Raw genomic sequence first — 22,134 nt, 5'->3', positions numbered from 1 at the left:
TCTGGCCTGTTGGAGGAACAGCAGGATGGCTGATGTTGCTGTAGTGTGGTGAGTGAGAAGGAGTGTAGATGAGATTGTAAAGGAGAGGATATTTTTGTTTTGTTTTGTTTTGTTTTGTTTTACCAGAAGTGTGAAGACACTCATCTTACTTTTTCTTCCCCTGAGATGTCCTGTTGAGAGTAGGGATGTAATTATAGGTGTGGAGAAAAGGAGGATATTTCTGTGTTATTAAACCCACGAGCTCTTGGATATTATGGAGTGACTAAAATTATTTATATTCTATTTAGGAGGAGAACAGTGTGAGGTTTCTAGCAAAGATAAGAAATATCTCTGCATGTCCAGTGAGTGGTGGGATAAAGCCTTCTGTTTTCATTCCAGTGCCTCAATCTAGCGAGCCTTGAAAGAAATCCTTCTTTATTCCTCACCTTGATGTACAGGAACCATGTTTTGTGTGGTTATGATGATTTGTATTGCACTAGCTCTTGTGACTGCTTCAGAATAACAAAAGACTCCAGCCTCAAGTCTGCATTGATAGATCTTTCCTATTAAAGAATTGCATTATATAATGAAGTGATAGAAAACTGTTTTCTAGTCTTTTTTTAGAAATCAACTCCACAAACAAATGAGATAAATTTGCCTTGGAATGCAGAACAATTGCTACTCTGAATAAAGTAAACTCTGCGTTTTGCTCACTCTCTTTTACATTTTCCACTTCCTATTCAAACTGGAACAGATAGTCCTTATGTATCTAATATGCTCCTACTGCACAGGGGTGTTTGGACTTTAGATGGACTAATGTGACTATAGGTGGTAATATTCTATGCAGAGTTTCTCAATCTTGGCACGACTGATACTTTGTAAGATGATTCTTTGTGAAAGGGGGACTGTCCTGTGCATTGTAACATGTTTAGTAGCACCCCCTCCCCATTTGTGATAACCAAAAAAAATATCTTTAGACATTGCCAAACATCCCTGGTTGAGAACCGCTGCTCCAACTATAGCTTTTTGGCTTTCTTTTAAAACTCATCCTATTTGTCCTTTCTAGTGGTAACTGATGACTATACTTGTAGGTGCTCTGCAGAGATTACATCCATTTGAACAGTTTCTAAATATGATTATCCTACATGTGCAGGGACTTTTAACATAGTTTGAAAATGAGAAGACAAAACCTCTTTCCCTTATGTGTATATCCAATGGACATTTCCGATACTACTTTAGTAAGATCATATAAGAAAATGTGAAAGTGCACCGTAGGTGATATTAATGGATGTTAACGGCTGAGGCCGCAGTAACTATTTCACCTTTTCCCTATTGTGCAGCTGTAGTATGGTTTCTGAATTTGACACTTGCCTCATGTGTGAGCTATGATTAGCCTCAGCCAGTGGTTTTGAAATGGCCAAACATGACCTGTTAAAGGGTCAGAAAATCAATTTAGTAGAGTGGCAACCAACTTAAAAAATACTAAATGTAATATAAGAAAATATCAGAGTGCATTGTGTATAGTAAGACTATTGTTTCACAGAATATTTGTTAGCTTGTCTGAATATGTGTCTACGTATGTGTATGAGTCTTGATGTAAAATATATTTCTTAACATGGCTTGCAGTTGAAAGAGTTAAAAAGCCATTGGTCTAAGCCAATCATAATTCCATTCCCCTTGCTGGTGGTTGGTTCAGGAGCCCCAGTTTAAGCCAGTCTATACGTGGAATTCCTCTGGTAGCAGTAAATTGATTCTGGGATGGGCACATTGGCCCACTCAACCTGAAGGAAAAGGCCCTGGATAAGAGAACCTTCATTCTTCTACTTCATGAGTTCAGAGAAGCCTGCAAATTGAATTGCTACTGGCTGCCATCTCAAAACCACAGGAATGTGGGGCGCCTGGGTGGCTCAGTGGGTTAAACGTCTGGCTGCTAAACTATTTTTTAAAGTGCACCACTTGGGGTGCCTGGGTGGCTCAGGTCATGATCTGGCAGTTGTGAGATTGAGCCCCACATGGGGTTCTGCACTGACAACGTTGAGCCTGCTTGGGATTCTCTCTCTCTCTCTGCCCCTCCCTTACTTCCTCTCTCCCTCTCTCTCTCTCTGTCCCTCCTTTACTTCCTCCCTCTCCCTCCCGTCCTCTCTCTCTCTCTGCCCCTCCCTTGCTTCCTCTCTCTCTCTCTCTCTCTCAAATATATAAACATTTTTTTAAAAGACAATCCTATCAGTAATGAATGGAGGTTATAGTTTCCTTGCTCCTCACCAATACTTGTTATTGTCTTTTTTATTGTAGCCATCCTAGTGGGTGTGAAGTGGTAACTCATTGTGGTTTTAATCTGCATTTCCTAATGACTAATGATGTCAAACATACTTTGATGTGCTTATTAGTCATTTGTATATCTTCTTTGGAGAAATGCCTATTCAAATCCTTAGCCCATTTTAAATCAGGTTGTTTGTCTTTCTGTTGAGTTGTAAGAGTTGAGGCATCTTTTTTAAGCTTTTCTTTATTTTATTATGAATCTATCATTCATTCATTTTTCAGATTGATAACTCAGAGTCTTTTTTTTTAATGTTTATTCTTGAGAGAGAGAGAGAGAGAAAGAGAGAGAGAGAGAGAGAGAGAGAGAGAGAGAGAACAAGCAGGGAAGGGGCAGAGAGAGGGAGACACAGAATCCGAAGCAGGCTCCAGGCTCTGAGCTGTCAGCACAGAGTCCTACATGGGCTCAAACTCACAAACTGTGAGATCATGACCTGAGCCGAAGTCGGACACTTAACTGACTGAGCCACCCAGGCACCCCTCAGAGAGTTTTTTTTCCAAAGAAGGCAGTCATGTGCCCTTTTCAGTATCCTTTAGTTTTTTTAAGTATTGGTCATAAAGGGAGTAAAAGTCATGTTGTTAAAAAATTGAAATGGAAGTTGTTGATGTTTGAAGACAGATAAGTGGAAGAAATTGCAAAGGGCTACTAATATAGATCAAATGTGATAGGATCTGGTGAATGGAATTAAATCCCTTTAATTCCTATGGAAATCTGATTGAGCAGGAAAACCGCAGCTACTAAATGTGTCGAACAAAGGCTGTTGGCTTCTGGAACACTCCTTAAGCACTCTCTCTCACCAGGTTTTAAGAAATATTTGTACCTAGTATTGCAAGGTTTTGCACATAACATTTAGATTATATATTTGTTTTACCCTCCCTCAAAAGGAATTTGGGCATTCAAAGAATTCATAACTGGTTTAACTGGATAGTGAGAAGGGTTTACGTAGCTGTCATATGTGCCATGTTTTGTAGTCAAATGAAGGCTACTGTTAAATATGTTCTTAGCTCGATTAAATTATAGGAGGGAGCTACCATGAGACCAAAATTGCTCTTTTGATTTTTTTCCTTACATTTAGTGGGTTTAATATGGATGTAATCTTTTGGTAAGAGCATTTATACTCTTTATTAATTTTAAATTTATTGATATTAAATGGAAAACTAAAATAGAATCTATAAGGAGTGCTGAGAGAAAGGTAGAAAGAGTTGAAAAGAGCACAGGCTTTGGTGCCAGACTAGGTTTCAAAATGTACCATTTCCTCCTTGGGTGACCTTGAACAAACCACCTTAATCTCTCTCTCTCTCTCTCTCTCTCTCTCTCTCTCTTTTTTATTTATTTTTGAGACAGAGAGAGACAGAGCATGAGCGGGGGAGGGGCAGAGAGACAAAGAGACACACACACACAGAATCAGAAGCAGGCTCCAGGTTCTGAGCTGTCAGCTCAGAGCCCAACATGAGGCTTGAACTCATAGACTGTGAGATCATGCCTGAGCTGAAGTCAGATGCTTAACCGACTGAGCCACCCAGGCACCCCCACCTTAATCTCTTGAAACATCAGTCTTCTCATCTTTAAAATGAGATGGATAAAGTCTACCTTGAAAGATTGTGGTAAAGATAAAATGAAATTGATGTGTCTGGGTGGCTCAGTTGGTTAAGCGTCCAACTCTTGGTTTTGGCTCAGGTCATGATCTCACAGTTTGTGAGTTCGAGCTCTACACTGGGCTCTGTGCTGACAGTGTGGAGCTTGCTTGGGATTCTCTCTCCCTCTCTTTCTGTCCCTCCGACATCGCTCTCTCTCAAAATAAATCAACTTAAAAGAAAAGATAAAATGAGATAATATATGAAAAGTATATATAGGCTAGTGCTTCATAGGCACTCAGTCAATTTTACCCGGTGAAACAATATATGTTTCAAATATATGTATATACACACACACACACACACACACACACATATATACACACACACACACACATATATACACATATATGTATATATATATTTGTGTGTATATATATATTATATACATATATGTATACATATATATATACATATATATAATATATATATTGGGTGAAAGGTGAATTTAAATAGTCTCATTTAGCTTAAATTGGAGCATCTACTCAATATTGACAAGCCTTTCTGAAAATGTAATTTCACAGAAGGTAAATAAAGCAACCTGGGACCTATTTTTTAAACTTAAGAACATGTTTAAGTTTATTTTTAAAAATTTATTTTGAAAGAGAAAGCGGGGGTGCAGAGAGAGAATTCCAAGCAGGTTCTGCACTGTCAGCTCAGGCTTGAACTCACAAACCATGAGATCATGACTAGAGCTGAAATCGTGAGGCAGATGCTTCACCCACTGAGCCACGCAGGCACCCCTTAATTTTTTATTATAATGGTAAAATATGCTTGTTGAAGAAAATTTAGAAATTACTTTGGAAGTTACATTTAAAAAATTAAAAAAGAAATGGTTATCTGTGAATAGAGACTTACTGTGGGAATGTGGTTCAAGAAGGAAAGAGAACCCTTAAAAACACATGATGTTAATTGGAAATTATGAGTAAGAACCAGAGGAGGGTCCTTTAAAGGCCGATGCATGCTGCAAAAGAGATTCTTTGCTTTACTCAGATCTAAAACAGACATTTACAGAAGGCCAGTGAGGAGGATATATACTCAAGAGTGACCTTGGAGTATTAGCAGAATGAGCTTAAAATGAGATGAGGCTTTGGGGCGCCTGGGTGGCTCAGTCGGTTAAACGTCTGACTTCGGCTCAGGTCATGATCTCACAGTTGGTGAGTTTGAGCCCTGCATCAGCTCTGTGCTGACAGCTCAGAGCCCGGAGCCTGCTTCGGATTCTTTGTCTCCCTCTCACGCTGCCCCTCCCCCACTCACAGTCTGTCTCTCTTTCTCTTTCAAAAATAAATATTCAAAAAAGTTTTTAAAAAGTGTGATGAGGCTTCTAAAGTTACTGAGACAACAAAAACGTATTTTAAAACTGTGGACTGATGGGAAAAGGTAAGGATAGGGTTGCTACTCTTCTTTAATGGTGATAAAACAGATGGCCATGAGAGCACAGCTTGCCTCCTGTTCACATTTCCAGTGAAGAACCTCTTTTGACTTGAAGGATGAAAAATGACACCAATGAAGGATAGTCTAAGTCTGGGAAGGAGAAGAACCTACAAGGGAGCATAGAATTATCCCAGAAAAAAAAAAGTACATGGTACTCAGAACTTTTTGTATATATGAGATTATTTGTGGTCTTTGAGAAACCTTAGAAAACAAGAGAAGTACAGGACTGGCAAATTGAAGATGGGTCTTGTGAAAAAGAGGAGAAAGTACATTTGTAGTTGAAAGAAAGACCAATGATATAGGCAGAATTCAAGAATAGATGATTCATTTTTTTTAATGTTTATTTATTTTTGAGACAGAGAGAGACAGAGCGTGAGTGGGGGAGGGGCAGAGAGAGAGGGATACACAGAATCTGAAACAGGCTCCACCAGGCTCTGCGCTGTCACCACAGAGCCCGACGCAAGGCTCGAACCCACGAACCGTGAGATCATGACCTGAGCCGAAGTCGGGCGCTTAACCGACTGAGCCACCCAGGCGCCCCTCAAAGAGGGTTTTAAACATTGTAAACCTTTTTCTAAATAAGATGTGATAGTAGGAGTTGAGTGAAATGCTGTATCCGTGCTCATATAGTAGCCACTAGCCACAGGTGACCTGAAATGTGCCTAGTTCAAATCGACATGCGCTGGAACTGTGAACGATGGGAGGCCACTGAGTGCAATGATCAAGGAAAAGTTCTTGAGACATTCTATGGGTAAAAAGGTACTTTTATTATAGCACAGGGACAGGACCCAGGGGCAGAAAGAGCTGTACTGAGATTGTGAGGAGTGACTGGTTGTATATTTCAGGTTTGTGGAGGGAAGGGGGCAGACATAACATAAGTTTCTAAGCAATTTCTGTTTGTTGAAAGTAGAGTCTGCTGGACCTTGAAGATCTGGCTATTTGTGCGGATGAAGTTGTTTTTAGTCTTTAATGAAACACCAACATTAAGGCAGCCATGGTTCGTTCCTTAAGTAAAGTCACACTCTGCACGCCTTAGGGATTTATCAGTGAGCTGCGGGTCGTAAGGAGATTTAATTTTAGCTACCATTCTCTTGCCTTGTTCTCCTCATCATAAATTACATGTCAGATTATTTACCTGTTGAAATAATATTTTGGACATGTTGTTAAATAAAAATATGTTATTAAAATTAATTTTACCTTTAAAATTGTTTATTAATGTGGCTACTTGACTATTTAAAATTACAGGGGCGCCTGGGTGGCGCAGTCGGTTAAGCGTCCGACTTCAGCCAGGTCACGATCTCGCGGTCCGGGAGTTCGAGCCCCGCGTCAGGCTCTGGGCTGATGGCTCAGAGCCTGGAGCCTGTTTCCGATTCTGTGTCTCCCTCTCTCTCTGCCCCTCCCCCGTTCATGCTCTGTCTCTCTCTGTCCCAAAAAAAATAAATAAACGTTGAAAAAAAAATGTTAAAAAATAAATAAATAAATAAAATTACATATATGGGGACACCTTAGTGACTCAGTCAGTTAAGTGTCCAACTCTTGATCTTGGCTCAGGTCATGATCTCACAGTTTGTGAGTTCGAGCCTAGAGTTGACGGTATGGAGCCTGCTTGGGATTCTCTCTCTCCCTCTCTTCCTGCCCCTCCCCCCATTTGTTCACATGTGCATTTGCTCTCTCTCTCTCTCTCTCTCTCTCTCTCAAAATAAATAAATAAACTTTATATATGTAGCTTACATAATTCTGTTGGAAGTTTTGGATAGCGCTGTGCTTTGAGTGTATAAATAGTTACTAAGATATTTTTAAAAAAATTTAAGGGGCGCCTGGGTGGCGCAGTCGGTTAAGTGTCCGACTTCAGCCAGGTCACGATCTCGCGGTCCGGGAGTTCGAGCCCCGCGTCGGGCTCTGGGCTGATGGCTCAGAGCCTGGAGCCTGTTTCCGATTCTGTGTCTCCCTCTCTCTCTGCCCCTCCCCCGCTCATGCTCTGTCTCTCTCTGTCCCAAAAATAAATAAACGTTGGAAAAAAAAAAAAATTTAAAAAAAAAAATTTAAAGTACTGGATATTTAACTAGGCTTAAAATAATTTCCTTGCAAACAGGTGGAGGGGAAATGAGGATTTTACATCTCCCAATTAAATGGACTTAGAGCTAGGTAAATAACTATAGGATTCAAATAAAAAGAATGCATGTTTAATAGTGGGATAGAGGGGCGCCTGGGTGGCGCAGTCGGTTAAGCGTCCAACTTCAGCCAGGTCACGATCTCGCGGTCCGTGAGTTTGAGCCCCGCGTCGGGCTCTGGGCTGATGGCTCAGAGCCTGGAGCCTGTTTCCGATTCTGTGTCTCCCTCTCTCTCTGCCCCTCCCCCGTTCATGTTCTGTCTCTCTCTGTCCCCCAAAAAATAAATAAACGTTGAAAAAAAAATTAAAAAAAAATAGTGGGATAGAGTGACACATTAACAGGAGACAGGGGGAAAATGATAGTAATAGGCAGACAATATGCTTTGCCATCTTTTGTTTAGCATTAAAAATTTTTTTTTAAATTAAACTTTTAATTTTGAGGTAATCGTATAGACTCACATGCAATTGAAAGAAATAATGCAGTAAGATCCAGTGTGCCCTTCAGCCATTGGTAACATTTTGTGAAACTATAGGACACTATCATAGGATATTGACATTGATAAAATTCACATAAAAAAAGTTCTGGTATATTTAAGTATATCTCTACACCCAACATGAGGCTTGAACTCACTACCCCAGAGGTCAAGAGCCGCATGCTCTACTGACTGAAGCAGCCAGGTGCTCCTACAGATTGTATTAGATTTTCTCAGTTTTACTTCTGCTCATTGATTGATTGATTGATTGTGTGTGTGTGTGTGTGTGTGTGTATGTGTGTATTTCATTCTGTGCAATTTTGTTACATGTGTTGGCTTCTGTCTCCGACACCACAGTCAAGATACAGAACAAGTCTGTTACCACAGGGATCCTTCTTCTTGTCCTCTTACAACTACATTCATCTTTTCTCTCCCCAGTCTCTAACCACTGGCAACAACTAATCTGTTCTCCATTTCTATAGGTTTGTCATTTCAGTAATGTTAAATGAATGGAGTCCTATAGTAGGTATGTAACCTTTTGAAATTGGCTTCTTTTCTGTCAGCATGTATCAATAATTCATTCCTTTTTTTCTTTATTGTGGTAAGATAAACATAACATAGTATTTATTTGAACCATTTGTAAGTATATAATTCAGTAGCATTAAATATATTCACAGTGTTGTGTAACCATCACCAGTAACCCATTACTACTATACCTAAAACTTTTTCATCATCTCCCAAAATACTCTGTGCCAGTTAAACAATAACTTTCTCTCCTCGCAGCCCTTAGTAACCTCTAGTCTTCCTTCTGTCTCTATGAATTTTTCTATTCTAGGTGCCTCATATAAGAGTAATCATACAATATTTGTTCTTCTGTGTTTGGCTTATTTCACTGAGCAAGGTGTTCTCAAGGTCCATCCATGTTGTAGCATATCTCAGAATTTCAGTTCTTTTTATAAGTTGAGTCATATTTCAGCACACAACATTTTTATTAATAACATGGATGAAATATCGATGATTTGCTTTGCAAATCCATACATGACTTGAAGCTGGCAATGATAAGTTGTATAGTTAATATGTTATTTTTTCAGAACAGAGATTGAAAATAGTTATTTTATTTTATTTTTTTTTATTTTTTTAATGTTTATTTATTTTTGAGACAGAGAGAGACAGAGCATGAACGGGGGAGGGTCAGAGAGAGAGGGAGACACAGAATCTGGAACAGGTTCCAGGCTCTGAGCGGTCAGCACAGAGCCCGACGCGGGGCTCGAACTCACGGACTGTGAGATCGTGACCTGAGCCGAAGTCGGCCGCTTAACCGACTGAGCCACCCAGGCGCCCCGAAAATAGTTATTTTAGACTGAAATGGACTAAACCAATCAAGCTTTATTGAATACTGATAAGCACAAAGTTCTACATATGATTCTAAAAATAAGTGTTACTGGCGCACCTGGGTGGCTCAGTCAGTTGAGTGACTGACTTCGGCTCAGGTCATGATCTCATGGTTTTTGAGTTTGAGCCCTGCGTCCGGCTCTGTGCTGACAGCTCGGAGCTTGGAGCCTGCTTCGGATTCTGTATTTCCCTCTCTCTCTGCCCCTCCCCCACTCATGCTCTCTGTCTCAGAAATGAATAAATATTAAAAAAATTTAAAAAGTGTTACTGTAGATGATTGTGATGTAGTTTAACAGTAGATAACATGAAAAATACTGGGGGTGGGAGTGGAGTGGTGGTGCATGTTCAATGTGAGTCCACAGTGTAATTTGGGCTCTGTTAATAGAAGCATAGTGTCCAGAATAAGTACTATGATTGTTTCAGACTACTGTGTTCATTTCTGGGTACCTGATTTTATGGGTGCACACTTAAAAACAGATATATTCAAGACAGAAACTGGGATGATCTGACAGCAAGACAATAGCCACTCAGGTAGTCAGGTCCTAGTCTAAGGATTTGTTCAAGTCAAGTCTAGCGAAACATTTGTCAGGGACATTGTAAAAAGTGTTTTAGTACTTTTAGGAGAGTGGGGATGGAGAAGATGCTGTTATACCTATTATCTTTGTAGCTCTTCAGCCCTGAGGTTTGGTAATTATAGAGCATTGTAGGCCACTGGGGTCTAAACTGTTGATAGTGGTTGTCCCTGAAGGATGAGATTGCAGGGGACTGTCACATTCCATGTCATGTATATCTGTGTTTAATTTTAGTTTTTACATTGAGTACATACTAGTCTATTTCAAAAGGGGGGGGGCAAAGTGGTAAAGAAATATTCTTGTTTTGCATATCAACATAGTTTAATACTTTAATTCTAGAAAATTAAAAAATAACAGTGAATTAATATAAACATTTTTTGTGTTTATAGCCCTTTGCATGTATTGAGAGATGTGTATACAAATGGAGGTTGGATATATGAATATCTTGTGCTTTTGGAAGAGTGCTTTGCTTAATATTTGCCTATATTCCTTTTAGTAGTTCTCTGGATGGTGACAATGAAATTTAGTTGGGCTTTGTCAGATTATTCTACATCCTCAGATTTACCTCCAGCCCCAGGTTTGGATTATTAGATAACTAAAAAGTAAGATTCTGACTAATTTCTCTGATTCATTTCCCCCCCCCCCCCACATTAAGTACTGCTGCCTAGTTAGTACCCCTGTACTCACAAAGACTCTCAGTTCTACAAGGAAGTGAGAGCGGAAAAAATTGTTGCATTCTCTTAGGAAAATATTTCCTTCTAACCCAGACATTTTTTGTTTTCCCTCAGATGGTTTTATTTTATCCCCCAGAGACAACGGTTGGCCCTTTATGCTTGTTGGGAAAGGATTATAGCCAACATTTGCTTCCTGGAGATGTTCAGGAGAAATGTTGCTAAGCTGCATGAGTAAACAGGTTGTAAACAAAAACTCTGAGCCAGACCTACTCGCCCCATTGTTATCAATCAGTGAATTTTAGCTTCGGGTTCTAATAATTTAAATGCTATAGTTCTCTCATCTACTTTTAAAATCTGTAACACTTGTCATTGAAGAGTTTTATTTTTTAAAAAAATTTTTTTTTCAACGTTTATTTATTTTTGGGACAGAGAGAGACAGAGCATGAACGGGGGAGGGGCAGAGAGAGAGGGAGACACAGAATCGGAAACAGGCTCCAGGCTCTGAGCCATCAGCCCAGAGCCTGACTCGGGGCTCGAACTCCCGGACCGCGAGATCGTGACCTGGCTGAAGTCGGACGCTTAACCGACTGCGCCACCCAGGCGCCCCTGAAGAGTTTTATTACTATCCTTCCTTTGCCTTAGCTTGATAGTGCCCACCAGTGTAAATAGTGGACAATCTTGGATATTATTGCTTGATGTCGACATGAAGCTATTCAGTATTTCAGACAGTAGTGTGGGGAGAAATGGTTCTGTTGGCACGTGGTCAAAGAGCCGTCCCAGACTGGTTGCTCTCGGTGTTTATAATAGGTTTCTACAAGAACTTGTTTATATTTGCTGCAGTGTCACTCAAAGCTTCTTAGTCTTGTTAGTCAAGCGTGTAGGTCATATGATGACTTGTGGATTATACTCTAAGTGGGCACACACGTTTTTCTTGAAAATAACTCCTAACTCGCTTTCTCCAAACTTCAGAAATTCTTCTGTTGGTACCATAGAAGTGGTGTGGTTCATACTCTTCAGTCATGAGTTTGCACTCTCGGAGGTGTTAAGGTAGAACTGTGTCTTGGAGGTAAGAGAACAAATTAAGACTGATCACTAATGTAATAGCAGGAACTTTCTGTTAGAGCAGTATAGAAACGTAAGTGATAAAACAGATGTGCAGAAACCTCAACTCAAGCAACACTTAAAAAAAAAAAAAAAAAAAAGAACCAACCTTCCATGTAAAAGTGTCACATTGCTAGGCCTTGGCCTTAGACCTCAAAGGGCACATAAGCTAATTGTGAGAGATTGCTATTTTAGAACTTGAGAGGATACGGAAAGCTGCCCCATGTGAATTCCTTAGGAGGAAAGTTGTCAGTTTCCCTTTTTTTGGGGGAATTCCTTAGGAGGAAAGTTGAAAGTGTCCCCTTTTTTTGGACCTGAATTTCAGGAGTGGGCTGTCCCTATGTACAGGTGCAGCAAGCTGTTGATTGCATCCCTGGCAACTCCTCGCTCTCTGACTTTCAGTGGGCATAGGAGTAGTGATGAGCGGTGGCAGGGACAGTGGTTATCTTTAGGTACAGTTGTTACTTTAGTAGTTGGACTTGCAGGCTTCTAGGAGTTAGTGCTGCTGGAGAAATCCTGTAATGACTTAAAACAATGAGAAAGCCTCCACTGGAACTGGGGACAGAGTTAAAATCACTACAAATAAAAACCACTGGAAAAGCTTTCTAGTTCTGGTGATGGAATAAAGCTTGTAATTATAGTAATCAGAAAGTTTATTTGAGGAAGATAGAAGTGGAATTGGCATGAAGTTACATGAATAAGTACCCTGGGGGCACTGAGAAATTCCTCCCACTCATCCCTCCTTAGTTACACGACCAACAAATCAAAAATAGCCTCGTGGAGTGAGGGGTAGATTCAGTCTTCCATAGTAATGTGTACCCTACATGCCGGGTTTAGCTTTTGGATTGAGCAACCATAGAAAAGACTACTTTTTCCTCTGGTTTGTGCTGTTTGTTTTAGATAAAATGGGGCAAAAAAGACAAAGCCTTTTTAGAAAGCTTATGCTAAGCAAGGAAATGTGGATTCTTAATTATCTTGAAAAAGGAAATGCTGAGTACTGATAACCATGATGTTGACATCCTAGCCTCATCTTTCAATAGTTAAGGGTTATAAATAACATAAGGAAATGTTATGTGAAACTTAGAATTTCTTATCTGTGGAAATTCTGTATTTGGCCCATGGTTTTTAGTGGTCATTCTTTTGCTTAAAATCCTTTGCTGCCTGTTGCCTGGAGAATAAAGCTTAAAATCCCTATATTTTGGGATTGAAAGTCCTTTATGGTTTGCACCCAGTCTATTCTTCCAGGTTCTTCCTTTTTCCTCCTATCTTTTTGCAACCTAGGCTTTTTGCTGGGCTAGTTTCCTGAGACATGCCTTATGGTTCTTTTTTCACTGCTTTTGCGAGGTATCCTCCTGACCCTTTCTACTGGCCAAAGTGCTATTCATTTTTTAAGGCTCCTGCTCTTGTGTTTCATCTTTGTTTTTTGTTTTTGTTTTTGTTTTTTAATGTTTATTTACTTTTGAGAGAGAAAGTGAGAGAGTACATGGGCACACAAGTGGGGGAGGGGCAGAGAGAGAGGGAGACACAGAATCCAAAGCAGGCTCCCGGTTCCCAACTGTCCCTTGGGTTTCAGTTTTGTATTCAGCTAGAGCCAAAAATGTGTTTAGTATTAGAAAGTAAGTGCTATGTAGGGGCGCCTGGGTGGCTCATTCCCTTAAGCGTCCAACTTCAGCTGAGGTCATGATCTCACAGCTTGTGGGTTTGAGCCCCACGTCGGGCTCTGTGTTGACAGCTCAGAGCCTGGAGCCTGCTTCAGATTTTCTGTCTCCCTTTCTCTCTGCCCTTCCCCCACTTGTGCTCTGTTTCTCTCTATACCTCAAAAATAAACATTAAAAAATTTTTAAAAAAAAGAAGAAGGTAAGCACTGTGTATACTTACCCTTAGGTTTGCATGTCATGTCACAGTGATATGCTGCATGTGGTTAGATGCACAAGACATTATAATGAAATTACTGAAGTAGGAACTATAAGTTGGAGTATCAAGGTGTACTTTACCTTAAAACCTTTTTGACTACCAGTGAGTAGTCAACTAATTGCCAAAAAAGAGAAGGGTGGAATGTCCAGTATGCACTGCAGTGAAGTTTATATTCAGAATTGAGGTAGACCATTCCCTTTTATACACTTTTAAAATAACATTTGGAATTATGCTTCGAATAATTTGATTCTTATTAAATTGTATGTTTCAAATAGGATTTTTTTAAAAAGTCTAAGTGTTGGGAACTGGAAGAGTGATTAAAGTTAGACTGTGTGTGTGTGTGTGTGTGTGTGTGTGTGTGTGTGTGTGTTGAATTTTAACTAAGGAGAATTGCAGTTCTAGGTGAATGTAGCATTTTAATAGCCTTCCTTGCAGCAATCCTCCAAGCTTCTCTGTTTATGAAATAGAGAAGAGTTTTCCATTTTAAGGAAAGCCAACTTCTTCTTTATATATATATGTTTCTTTTGAGAGAGAGAGAGAGAGAGAGAGAGAGAGAGAGAGAGAGAACAGCAGAGGGGCAGAGAGAGAGGGAGAGAGAGAATCCAAGCAGGCTCCGCACTGCCAGCACAGAGCTAAATGCAGGGCTTGAACACACGAACTGTGAGATCGTGACCTGAGCCAGAACCAAGAGTTGGACACTTAACCAGCTGAGCCACCCAGGTGCCCTTATAGAAAGCCAACCTCTTATGTTCCTGTTGTCTTTTTGTGGGTGTAGGGCTTGGGGTTATGTGGTTGTTCAGCTCCTTTCTCCTTAAAGTGGGTTTATTATATGAAGTTAGCCAGTGAAGATTTTTACTGTTACTCTGCTTTGGTACTGTCAGTGTTTTTTCACTTTGCTGTATATCAATTAATAATAACTCTCTTGCTTACTGTTCTGTGGCCACCTGGAAGAGTTTTTTCATCATGATCTTTCCCTTCTAGTATGAGGCTTCCTCTTTCATTACCACAAAATAGGAAACTCCATAGTTTGTGGCTGATCGTAACAGTAAAATGACAGAATATCCGATTAGGAATGGTTCCCACCACTCTTCCCCACCAAAGGAATGGTTTTCCCAAAACAAAACTTCTTATTTATCAGGAGTTTTTTGTTTTTGTTTTTGTTTTTTTTTTTTGTTTTGGAATTTCTTGAATAACCAAGCTTCAGAATTGTGACTTTTAGTTCTGCATTTCTCTCTGACTTCTGACTTCTATATCTTTGTTTATTTTATGTGTTACTTGTTTTCTTTACGTGTTACTTGTTTATTTTACGTGTTACTCAACTTAACTCCAGTGAGGTCATTAAAGCTAGTGTAATACAAGGGTGAGTTCAAACCAACAGGTACCATGAGTCATTTGCTCCTTTGCTGGGCAGCCAGCATGCGCTGTTAGGTGTGGTTGTATCTCTTAAATGAACTGTCAGGACAGATCCTTTAATCCCATTGTGTCAGTGGGGAGATGACAGCATGGTTCCTAGAGAAGGGCTTCTAGATCTAATAGGCAAGGACTTAGTGGATGTAGAAAAAGATTCTAGCTATATTTGGCATCATGTAGGCTATTGCAACATACTTCAATAGTTGTTAATAAAATATTAATGCACTTATTCATATATTTAATTGTAAACACAGTTAAGAATCTTTTCCCCTTTCAGATACAACAGTTCATGAGTTTAGTAATTAATTGAACTTTTGGGAAAGTAGCATTTAATTGACCATGACTAAATATAGGCTTCAATAGGCATAAGTAAATTGTGTCAAAAATATGCCCCTGTGATTTTAAAGACATTCACTGTGAAGGATAAACATATAGAAACAGTCTTCTTTTGAAAGTGGAAGGTGTTTTGAAAGCGGAAGATGTACGAAGAGGCATCTGTACTGTGAGAGGGGGTATTCGTGTCCCCTGTGGCCAGTGTCACTGCTGTTGGCATTGCCTGTGCCATGCTTCCAAGTTGACTGTGGCTTGCAGATTATTTGTATCTTAAGCTTTTATTGGATAAGTCTTTTAGATTCCCCTTGTTCCTATTTTTTCTGTGTACTCTACCCATCTTTGTCATCATAGGGGTTCTTCAGACTTGCAGTTTTATTTTATTTATACTTGGTTGTATTACCTGACAGTGTTTTTTCCTCAGAGATTCTCAGCTCTTTTATATACATTTCAGTCATATTGTAGATTTCTAGATCTTTGGTTAAGTAAATAATGCTCACGGTAAATAATACGGTTCTTTCAGTGGCAACCTATTGGTCACCACTGGTTAATGTTTTTGTTTATAAACTAATAATCCTGGTTTTCATGGGTTCATTAAGTGCTTGCCTGTTCATTGACCAGGGTGACTGGATGAGAACTGGACCTAGTAAAGTTCACATAGGACATAGTGAAAGGTAAATCAGATGTGCATTTTGCCCAACAACTTCCACACATATAGCTATGTCTAATAATGAAGAGGCATTATTTTTTTTAAGAGCCATTAATTTCAAAAGAATATGTTGCCCATGGGCAGGACTTGGACTATGGATAAATTGTAGAGTTTTATTTTTACCCGCTGGTGAAGAAAGAGAGCACCACAGAACACAACTTAGGAAAGGTCTTTCTCTTGAAGATGTAGTTAGATGTAGTTAGATATACTTCCATGTGCTCTTGGGGCAACTTCTGAGCTGATTTTTAGTGAGTGCAAAGCTATAAATTCTATTGAGTATTTTATTCAAGGCAGGAAGTCAGGGAAAGGGAGGGAAACAAGTACCTTAAATTTGGTTTGGGGATCAAATGGGTATGTATGTTGGAGGTGGTAAGGGAGGCATAGAGGGAGTGTGCCATTTGGACAACACGTTGTATTTATGGCTTTGTCTAGTGATTAGCAGGCTACAGAAAGGATTCTAGAGCCACTGTAATACAAGCATTTTATGAGGGGGAGATGATAAACTTAACTATAATTAATTATAATTCCTTAACTATAATTCCTTTATTCATTCAGCAGATGCTTAATACTGAGTACCAACTGTGTTATCAGGCATTGTTCTAATCATTGAAAGCACTTTTTTGTTTATGGTGTAAGCTTTATGATGTAAATGACCATACTATGAACTTAAAAGCAAATGAAAGAAACTTTAAAAAAAATAAAAATTCTTTTTGCAGGGGCATCTGGGTGGCTCATTTGGTAGAGCATCTGACTCTTGATTTTGGCTCAAGTCATAAAAAAAAATTCATTTTGCATTATCACCTAGAGGGGTGGTATTATTGGATGTTCTCCGTGGAAGAGTAGCTACGAAGAAATCATGGAAGATTTAGTATATGCATGATAGAATTTGAGACTAATTAGGCTTGAAAATGACCTTTGTTCTATGTTTTACTTCTTTACTTCTTTACTTCTTTTTATGTTCTTTGTTTTACTTCTGTTTGAAGTTCTTTTGATGCGTGGTGACAGCTGATTCTGAAAAGCTGAACATGGTACTGTTCTACAGTAAAATTAAACTCTGCAGCTCTTTCCAGTAATCCAGCCGTTTGGTTTTGTTGTTGTTTGTTTTGTTTTGTTTTAATTTGAGAGGGGGGTGGGGTAGAGAGAGAGAAAGAGTGAGCAAGGGAGAGGAGCAAAGGGAGAGAAAATGAGAATCTTAAGCAGGCTCCACACTCAGGGCAGAGTCTGACACAGGGCTCGATCCACAACCCTGGGATCATGACCTAAGCTGAAATCAAGAGTTCGATGCTCAACCAACTGAGCCACCCAGGCGTCCCAGGCATTTGTGTTTTGTAGGTTATGCTGTAACTCATCCTTTTCATTTCTCCCCCTTGACAGTGTTATATATTTATATATTTTGTTTCTTTCGTTACTTGAAAATTATTTTGGGGTGCCTGGGTGGCTCAGTCAGTTGAGCATCTGACTCTGTATTTTGGCTCAGGTCTTGATCCCAGGGTTGCGGGACCAAGTCCCGAGTAGGGCTTTGCACTGAGTGTGGAGTCTGCTTAAGATTCTCTCTCTTTTTCCCTCTCTCTGCCCCACTCCCCTGCTTGCTCTCTCTCTCTCTGTGACAGAGAGACACAGAGCATGAGCAGGGGTGGGGTAGAGAGAGGGGAGACATAGAACCTGAAGTAGGCTCCAGGCTCTGAGCTGTCAGAACAGAGCCCAGCGCGGGGCTCAGACTCACGAACTGTGAGATCGTGACCTGAGCTGAAGTCAGTCACCCAACCGACTGAGCCACCCAGGTGCCCCTGGGAAGTATTTTTTATATATGCTATAATTTTTTGTATATATTATGTAATAAATGTATCTTTTGGCTTCATTTTTTCTATTCTAGATCCAAAGCAGTTTTTTGGGTTGGTTTGTTTTAAGATTTTTGGATGGTTAACGTTAGTGGTGTTATGATATCCCTACTTAGTGACAGACTGAGTGTAGACTTTGTTCAGTGGGCTGACTTCATTCTGCCAAGTAGCTCCTTAAATCCAGAGAGTTTGGTGAGGGAAGAAAATGTTAGAATTTTTGACTGACTGGTCACAACTTTGGGACAGAACATGAAATAGCAAGACTGGTGGTTTCTCAGTCATAAACCCATTTTCCTTTCCTTTTCTTTTCTTTTTTTTTTTTTTAACGTTTATTTATTTTTGAGACAGAGAGAGACAGAGCATGAACGGGGGAGGGTCAGAGAGAGAAGGAGACACAAAATCTGAAACAGGCTCCAGGCTCCGAGCCGTCAGCACAGAGCCCGACACGGGGCTCGAACTCACGGACCGCGAGATCGTGACCTGAGCCAAAGTCGGACGCTCAACCGACTGAGCCACCCAGGCGCCCCCATTTTCCTTTCTTAACACACCAAATTTCTTTGAGCTGCATTGCAGACTTCTTTCTGCCATACCTATTCCTGAAGTTTTGTTGGAGATTATTATACAAATGTGCAGACAGCCCTCTGGATCAGCAAATTGTCCCCATATCACCAGTTGAGATTTCATATCTTCTCTTAATTTTTGGGTGTTTAGTGTATGATAGAATTTTCTCTCCTTAAAAAGTGACCTGACCCTCTTCTTTTGGCTTTATGTAACAATATTTGCAAAGAAGTATTTCATATTATAAAATTGTTTATGTGGTTGGTCTATATGAGTTTTTAAAAACTATAAAATTGAAAGCCTTATGATCAATTTAGATCAAAACAGTTTAATTCATTTCTTTTTTAAGTAAGCATGTTTATTTTTAAAGACTCAAAGTCTGTGTTTACCTAAAGTATACTTAGTTTTCCTTCCAATGGCGTAAATAGTACTTAATATTTTGTATATAAACAGCTACCATAGTATGTTAATTTTGTCACAAGGACTTGGCAAACAGATATTTTGTAAAACAGCGTATCCTTACAGCATAACTTTTTCAGTGAGGACGTTTTTGCTTCTCTTTAAGTTTTTTACTGTACCACACACATGGCCAGTGTTTCTTTACATGGCCAGAATTTCTCACCATCATAGTCTTAGTGGCTTCCTGTGAAAGTCTGTAGTCACACTTGGCTGAGTAGCTGTTAAAAAAAATTTTTAGGGGCGCCTGGCTGGCTCAGTTGGTGGAGCATGTGACTCTTGATTTCAGGGTTGTGAGTTCAAGTTCCACATTGGGTGTGAAGCCTACTTAAAAAAAATTAGTGTTCTAAAATATACATGGTAACCATTTTAAATTCACAATTCGTTGACATTAGGTACATTTACATTGATGTCAACCATTACCACTATCCATCTCCAGAACTTTTGCATCATTCCATACTAAGAAGCTTTTTTTTTTAAGTTTATTTTTTTTAGTAATCTCTACACCTGACATGAAGCTCGAACTCACAACCCTGAGATCAAGAGTTGTATGATCTTCTGACTGAGCCAGCTTGGCACCCCCGGAGTAGTATTTTTAATGTTTTTGGTGGAAGGGCATCCCATCTGGTTCTTTCTGTGTTTTGTTTTCTTGCATCAAGTTTTTCTTTGCAGTCTTACACCACTGTGCATATTTCCCCTCATCTCATTTTATTCACTCAAGAAATATTTATTGAGCACCTTATGTGTATGTGGTAGGGCTTGGAACCTAGTGATGTAACTGTTACCTATAATGTTCAAATACAAAACTATCTGATACTAGCCACACTAGCTTTGCTGTAGTTTTTCAAAATTCAAAAAGATAAAGCCTCCATGGGAATATTCGAATTATGGCCAGACTTGAAAGGAAAAAAAGATACTTGAGTAGGAGCTCCAAGTCACATCACATATCTGGAGAATCCAAAAGATTTTCTGTGGTTGTGAAAAAAAGTTATTGTACACTGTTCTTGTATTTAACTTTAAATGTCAAAGAGCCATAAATGTCACCTGTATCTAGATAAATATTACCTTCCTTTTAAAGTGGATAAATAAGACTATAGAGAGATATATCATTTGAGTTATTTTTGAAGCTGTGTCTGTCCTAAGCAGTAAGTCTGAAGTCCCTTATTTTCAGGTATCCTGTTTGTTCTAGGGTATTAGTAAGACTTGAGTGTTTCAGGGGCACCTGGGTGACTCATTCAGCTAAGCATCGGACTCTTGGTTTTGGCTCAGGTCATGATCTCACGGTTTGTGAGATCAAGCCCTATGTCAGGCTCTGTGCTGACAGTATGGAGCCCACTTGGGATTGTCTCTCCCGCTTTCTGCCCCTCCCGTGCTTGTGCTTGCTCTCGCTGTCTCTCTCAAAGTAAGTACATAAATAAAAACTTAGAAAAAAAAAAAAAAAAGGCTTTAGTGTTTCAAATGCCTGAAACTGCCTCCAAACAGAGAGTATATTAGTTGCTGTGTGTTTGGAGATCTCATTTTATTTTGTAATTATAATTGTGATTTCAGCAGCCATGTGAAATTTAAACAATGCAAAATTTGATATAATTGCTACCATGTAAGGTGGGCAGGGTATGGAAAAAATAATGTCCAGGGTATGGAAAAAATAATTTATTTGAATCTTTTAATACCAATTCTGAGATAACAAAAGCTGTAGTGATTATGTAGGGATTGGGAATGGCCTGATTTATTATCTTTTACTTAGAAGTTTGGTAAACTCTAAAAAAATTTTTTTTATTTTAACATTTATTTATATTTGAGAGGCAGAGACAGAGCATGAGCAGGGGAAGGGAGAGTGAGAGAGAGGGAGACACAGAATCTGAAGCAGGCTCCAGGCTCTGAGTTCACAGACTGACAGCAGTGAGCCTGATGTGGGGCTCGAACCCACAAACCGTGAGATCATGACCTGAGCCAAAGTTGGCTGCTTAACCAACTGGGCCACCCAGGCACCCAAGAAGTTTGGTAAATTCTTAATGGTAGGTTGCTAAGCATGAAGTCAGCCTATTTGAAATTTGAAAATATAAAGGGAATTCTGAACCTAATGTGAAACTGGTTAGGCCTTTTCAGCCTAACTCTGGAGATATGACCCAAAGCAGCTAAAAATAGAAACTAAAGGTATAAGGGAAAGTTCAGGAGCAGATGCAGGGCAAAAGCATTCTGGAGTAATAGTTTGAGTTTATTTTTGTTTGAACTCAGGTTGCCTATTTGCTACATCTAATTTATGTTCGGGGCCTATGTTTTGCTTTCTTCTTCCACATTATATTCCTCTGTAGATACAGGTTTCCCAGACTGGGACTATGGTGTTTTGTTTTGTGTTTTAGATTCTGCATGTAAGTGATATCATATGGTGTCTGTCTTTCTCTATCTAACTTATTTCACATGGCATAATTTCTTGTGGTCACAAATGGCCAGATTTCATCTTTATTATGGCTGAGTAATATTCCCCATTGTGTGATGTGTGTGTGTGTGTGTGTGTGTGTGTGTGTTTGTATACACACATTTTTTTTTTTTTTACACCACCTCTTCTTTATCCATTTATCTACCAATGGGCACTTAGGTTGTTTCCATAAGGAAACAAACAAACAAAAAAGAAATGGACTCAAATAGATGTGGTTGCCAGAGAGGAGAGAGGTGGGCCAAAAAGGTGAAGGGGATTAAGAGGTGCACATTTCCAGCTGAAAAATAAGTAAGTCACAGGGATGGAAAATACAGTCGTACTGATATTGCAATAACTTTGTATTGTGACAGATGGTAAACACACTTACCATGGTGAGCATTGTGTAGCGTAATGAATTATTGGATCACTATGTTGTACACCTGAAACTAATATAACTTTTCGACTGTATTTCAGTAAAAAAGTGTGTGGTTGGTTGCTTTGGGATATTTCAGAAATTGTACAGTGTCTAGACAAATAGGAGATACTCAGTTAAGTTCTCAGAGAATTAAGAATTCTTGAAACAAAAAAGTGAGGAACATTGCATGTTAAAAATATGGTGAGTTTGGCTTTGGTTTTTATTTCTTTTTAAAAATCCGTTAAGGATAATATAGTGCTAATTACTGTACAGTAACAGGGACTGTTCTCATTACAGATAACTTTGTCACTTTGACACCTGTGGTGCAATTGCAAAGCCTTTGGAACTAAGTCAGTTTTATGCCTGCTATTGTTATTATGAAAATTATTATGGAAACACATC

The 22,134-nt window shown here is 39.3% G+C and overlaps 1 protein-coding gene across 3 annotated transcripts in view; it reads left to right on the top strand.

Moving 5' to 3' along the window:
- MCU (mitochondrial calcium uniporter) overlaps window positions 1-22,134 on the top strand; it is a 201,848-nt gene that overhangs the window by 32,934 nt on the left and 146,780 nt on the right. The window lies entirely within an intron of this gene.

This window comes from Lynx canadensis, chromosome D2 (genome assembly GCF_007474595.2).
Source record: "Lynx canadensis isolate LIC74 chromosome D2, mLynCan4.pri.v2, whole genome shotgun sequence".
In the NCBI taxonomy this organism is placed as follows: Eukaryota; Metazoa; Chordata; class Mammalia; order Carnivora; family Felidae; genus Lynx; species Lynx canadensis.
The sequence above is the reverse complement of the archived record's forward strand: the minus strand, read 5'-3'. Positions and strand labels throughout refer to the sequence as shown.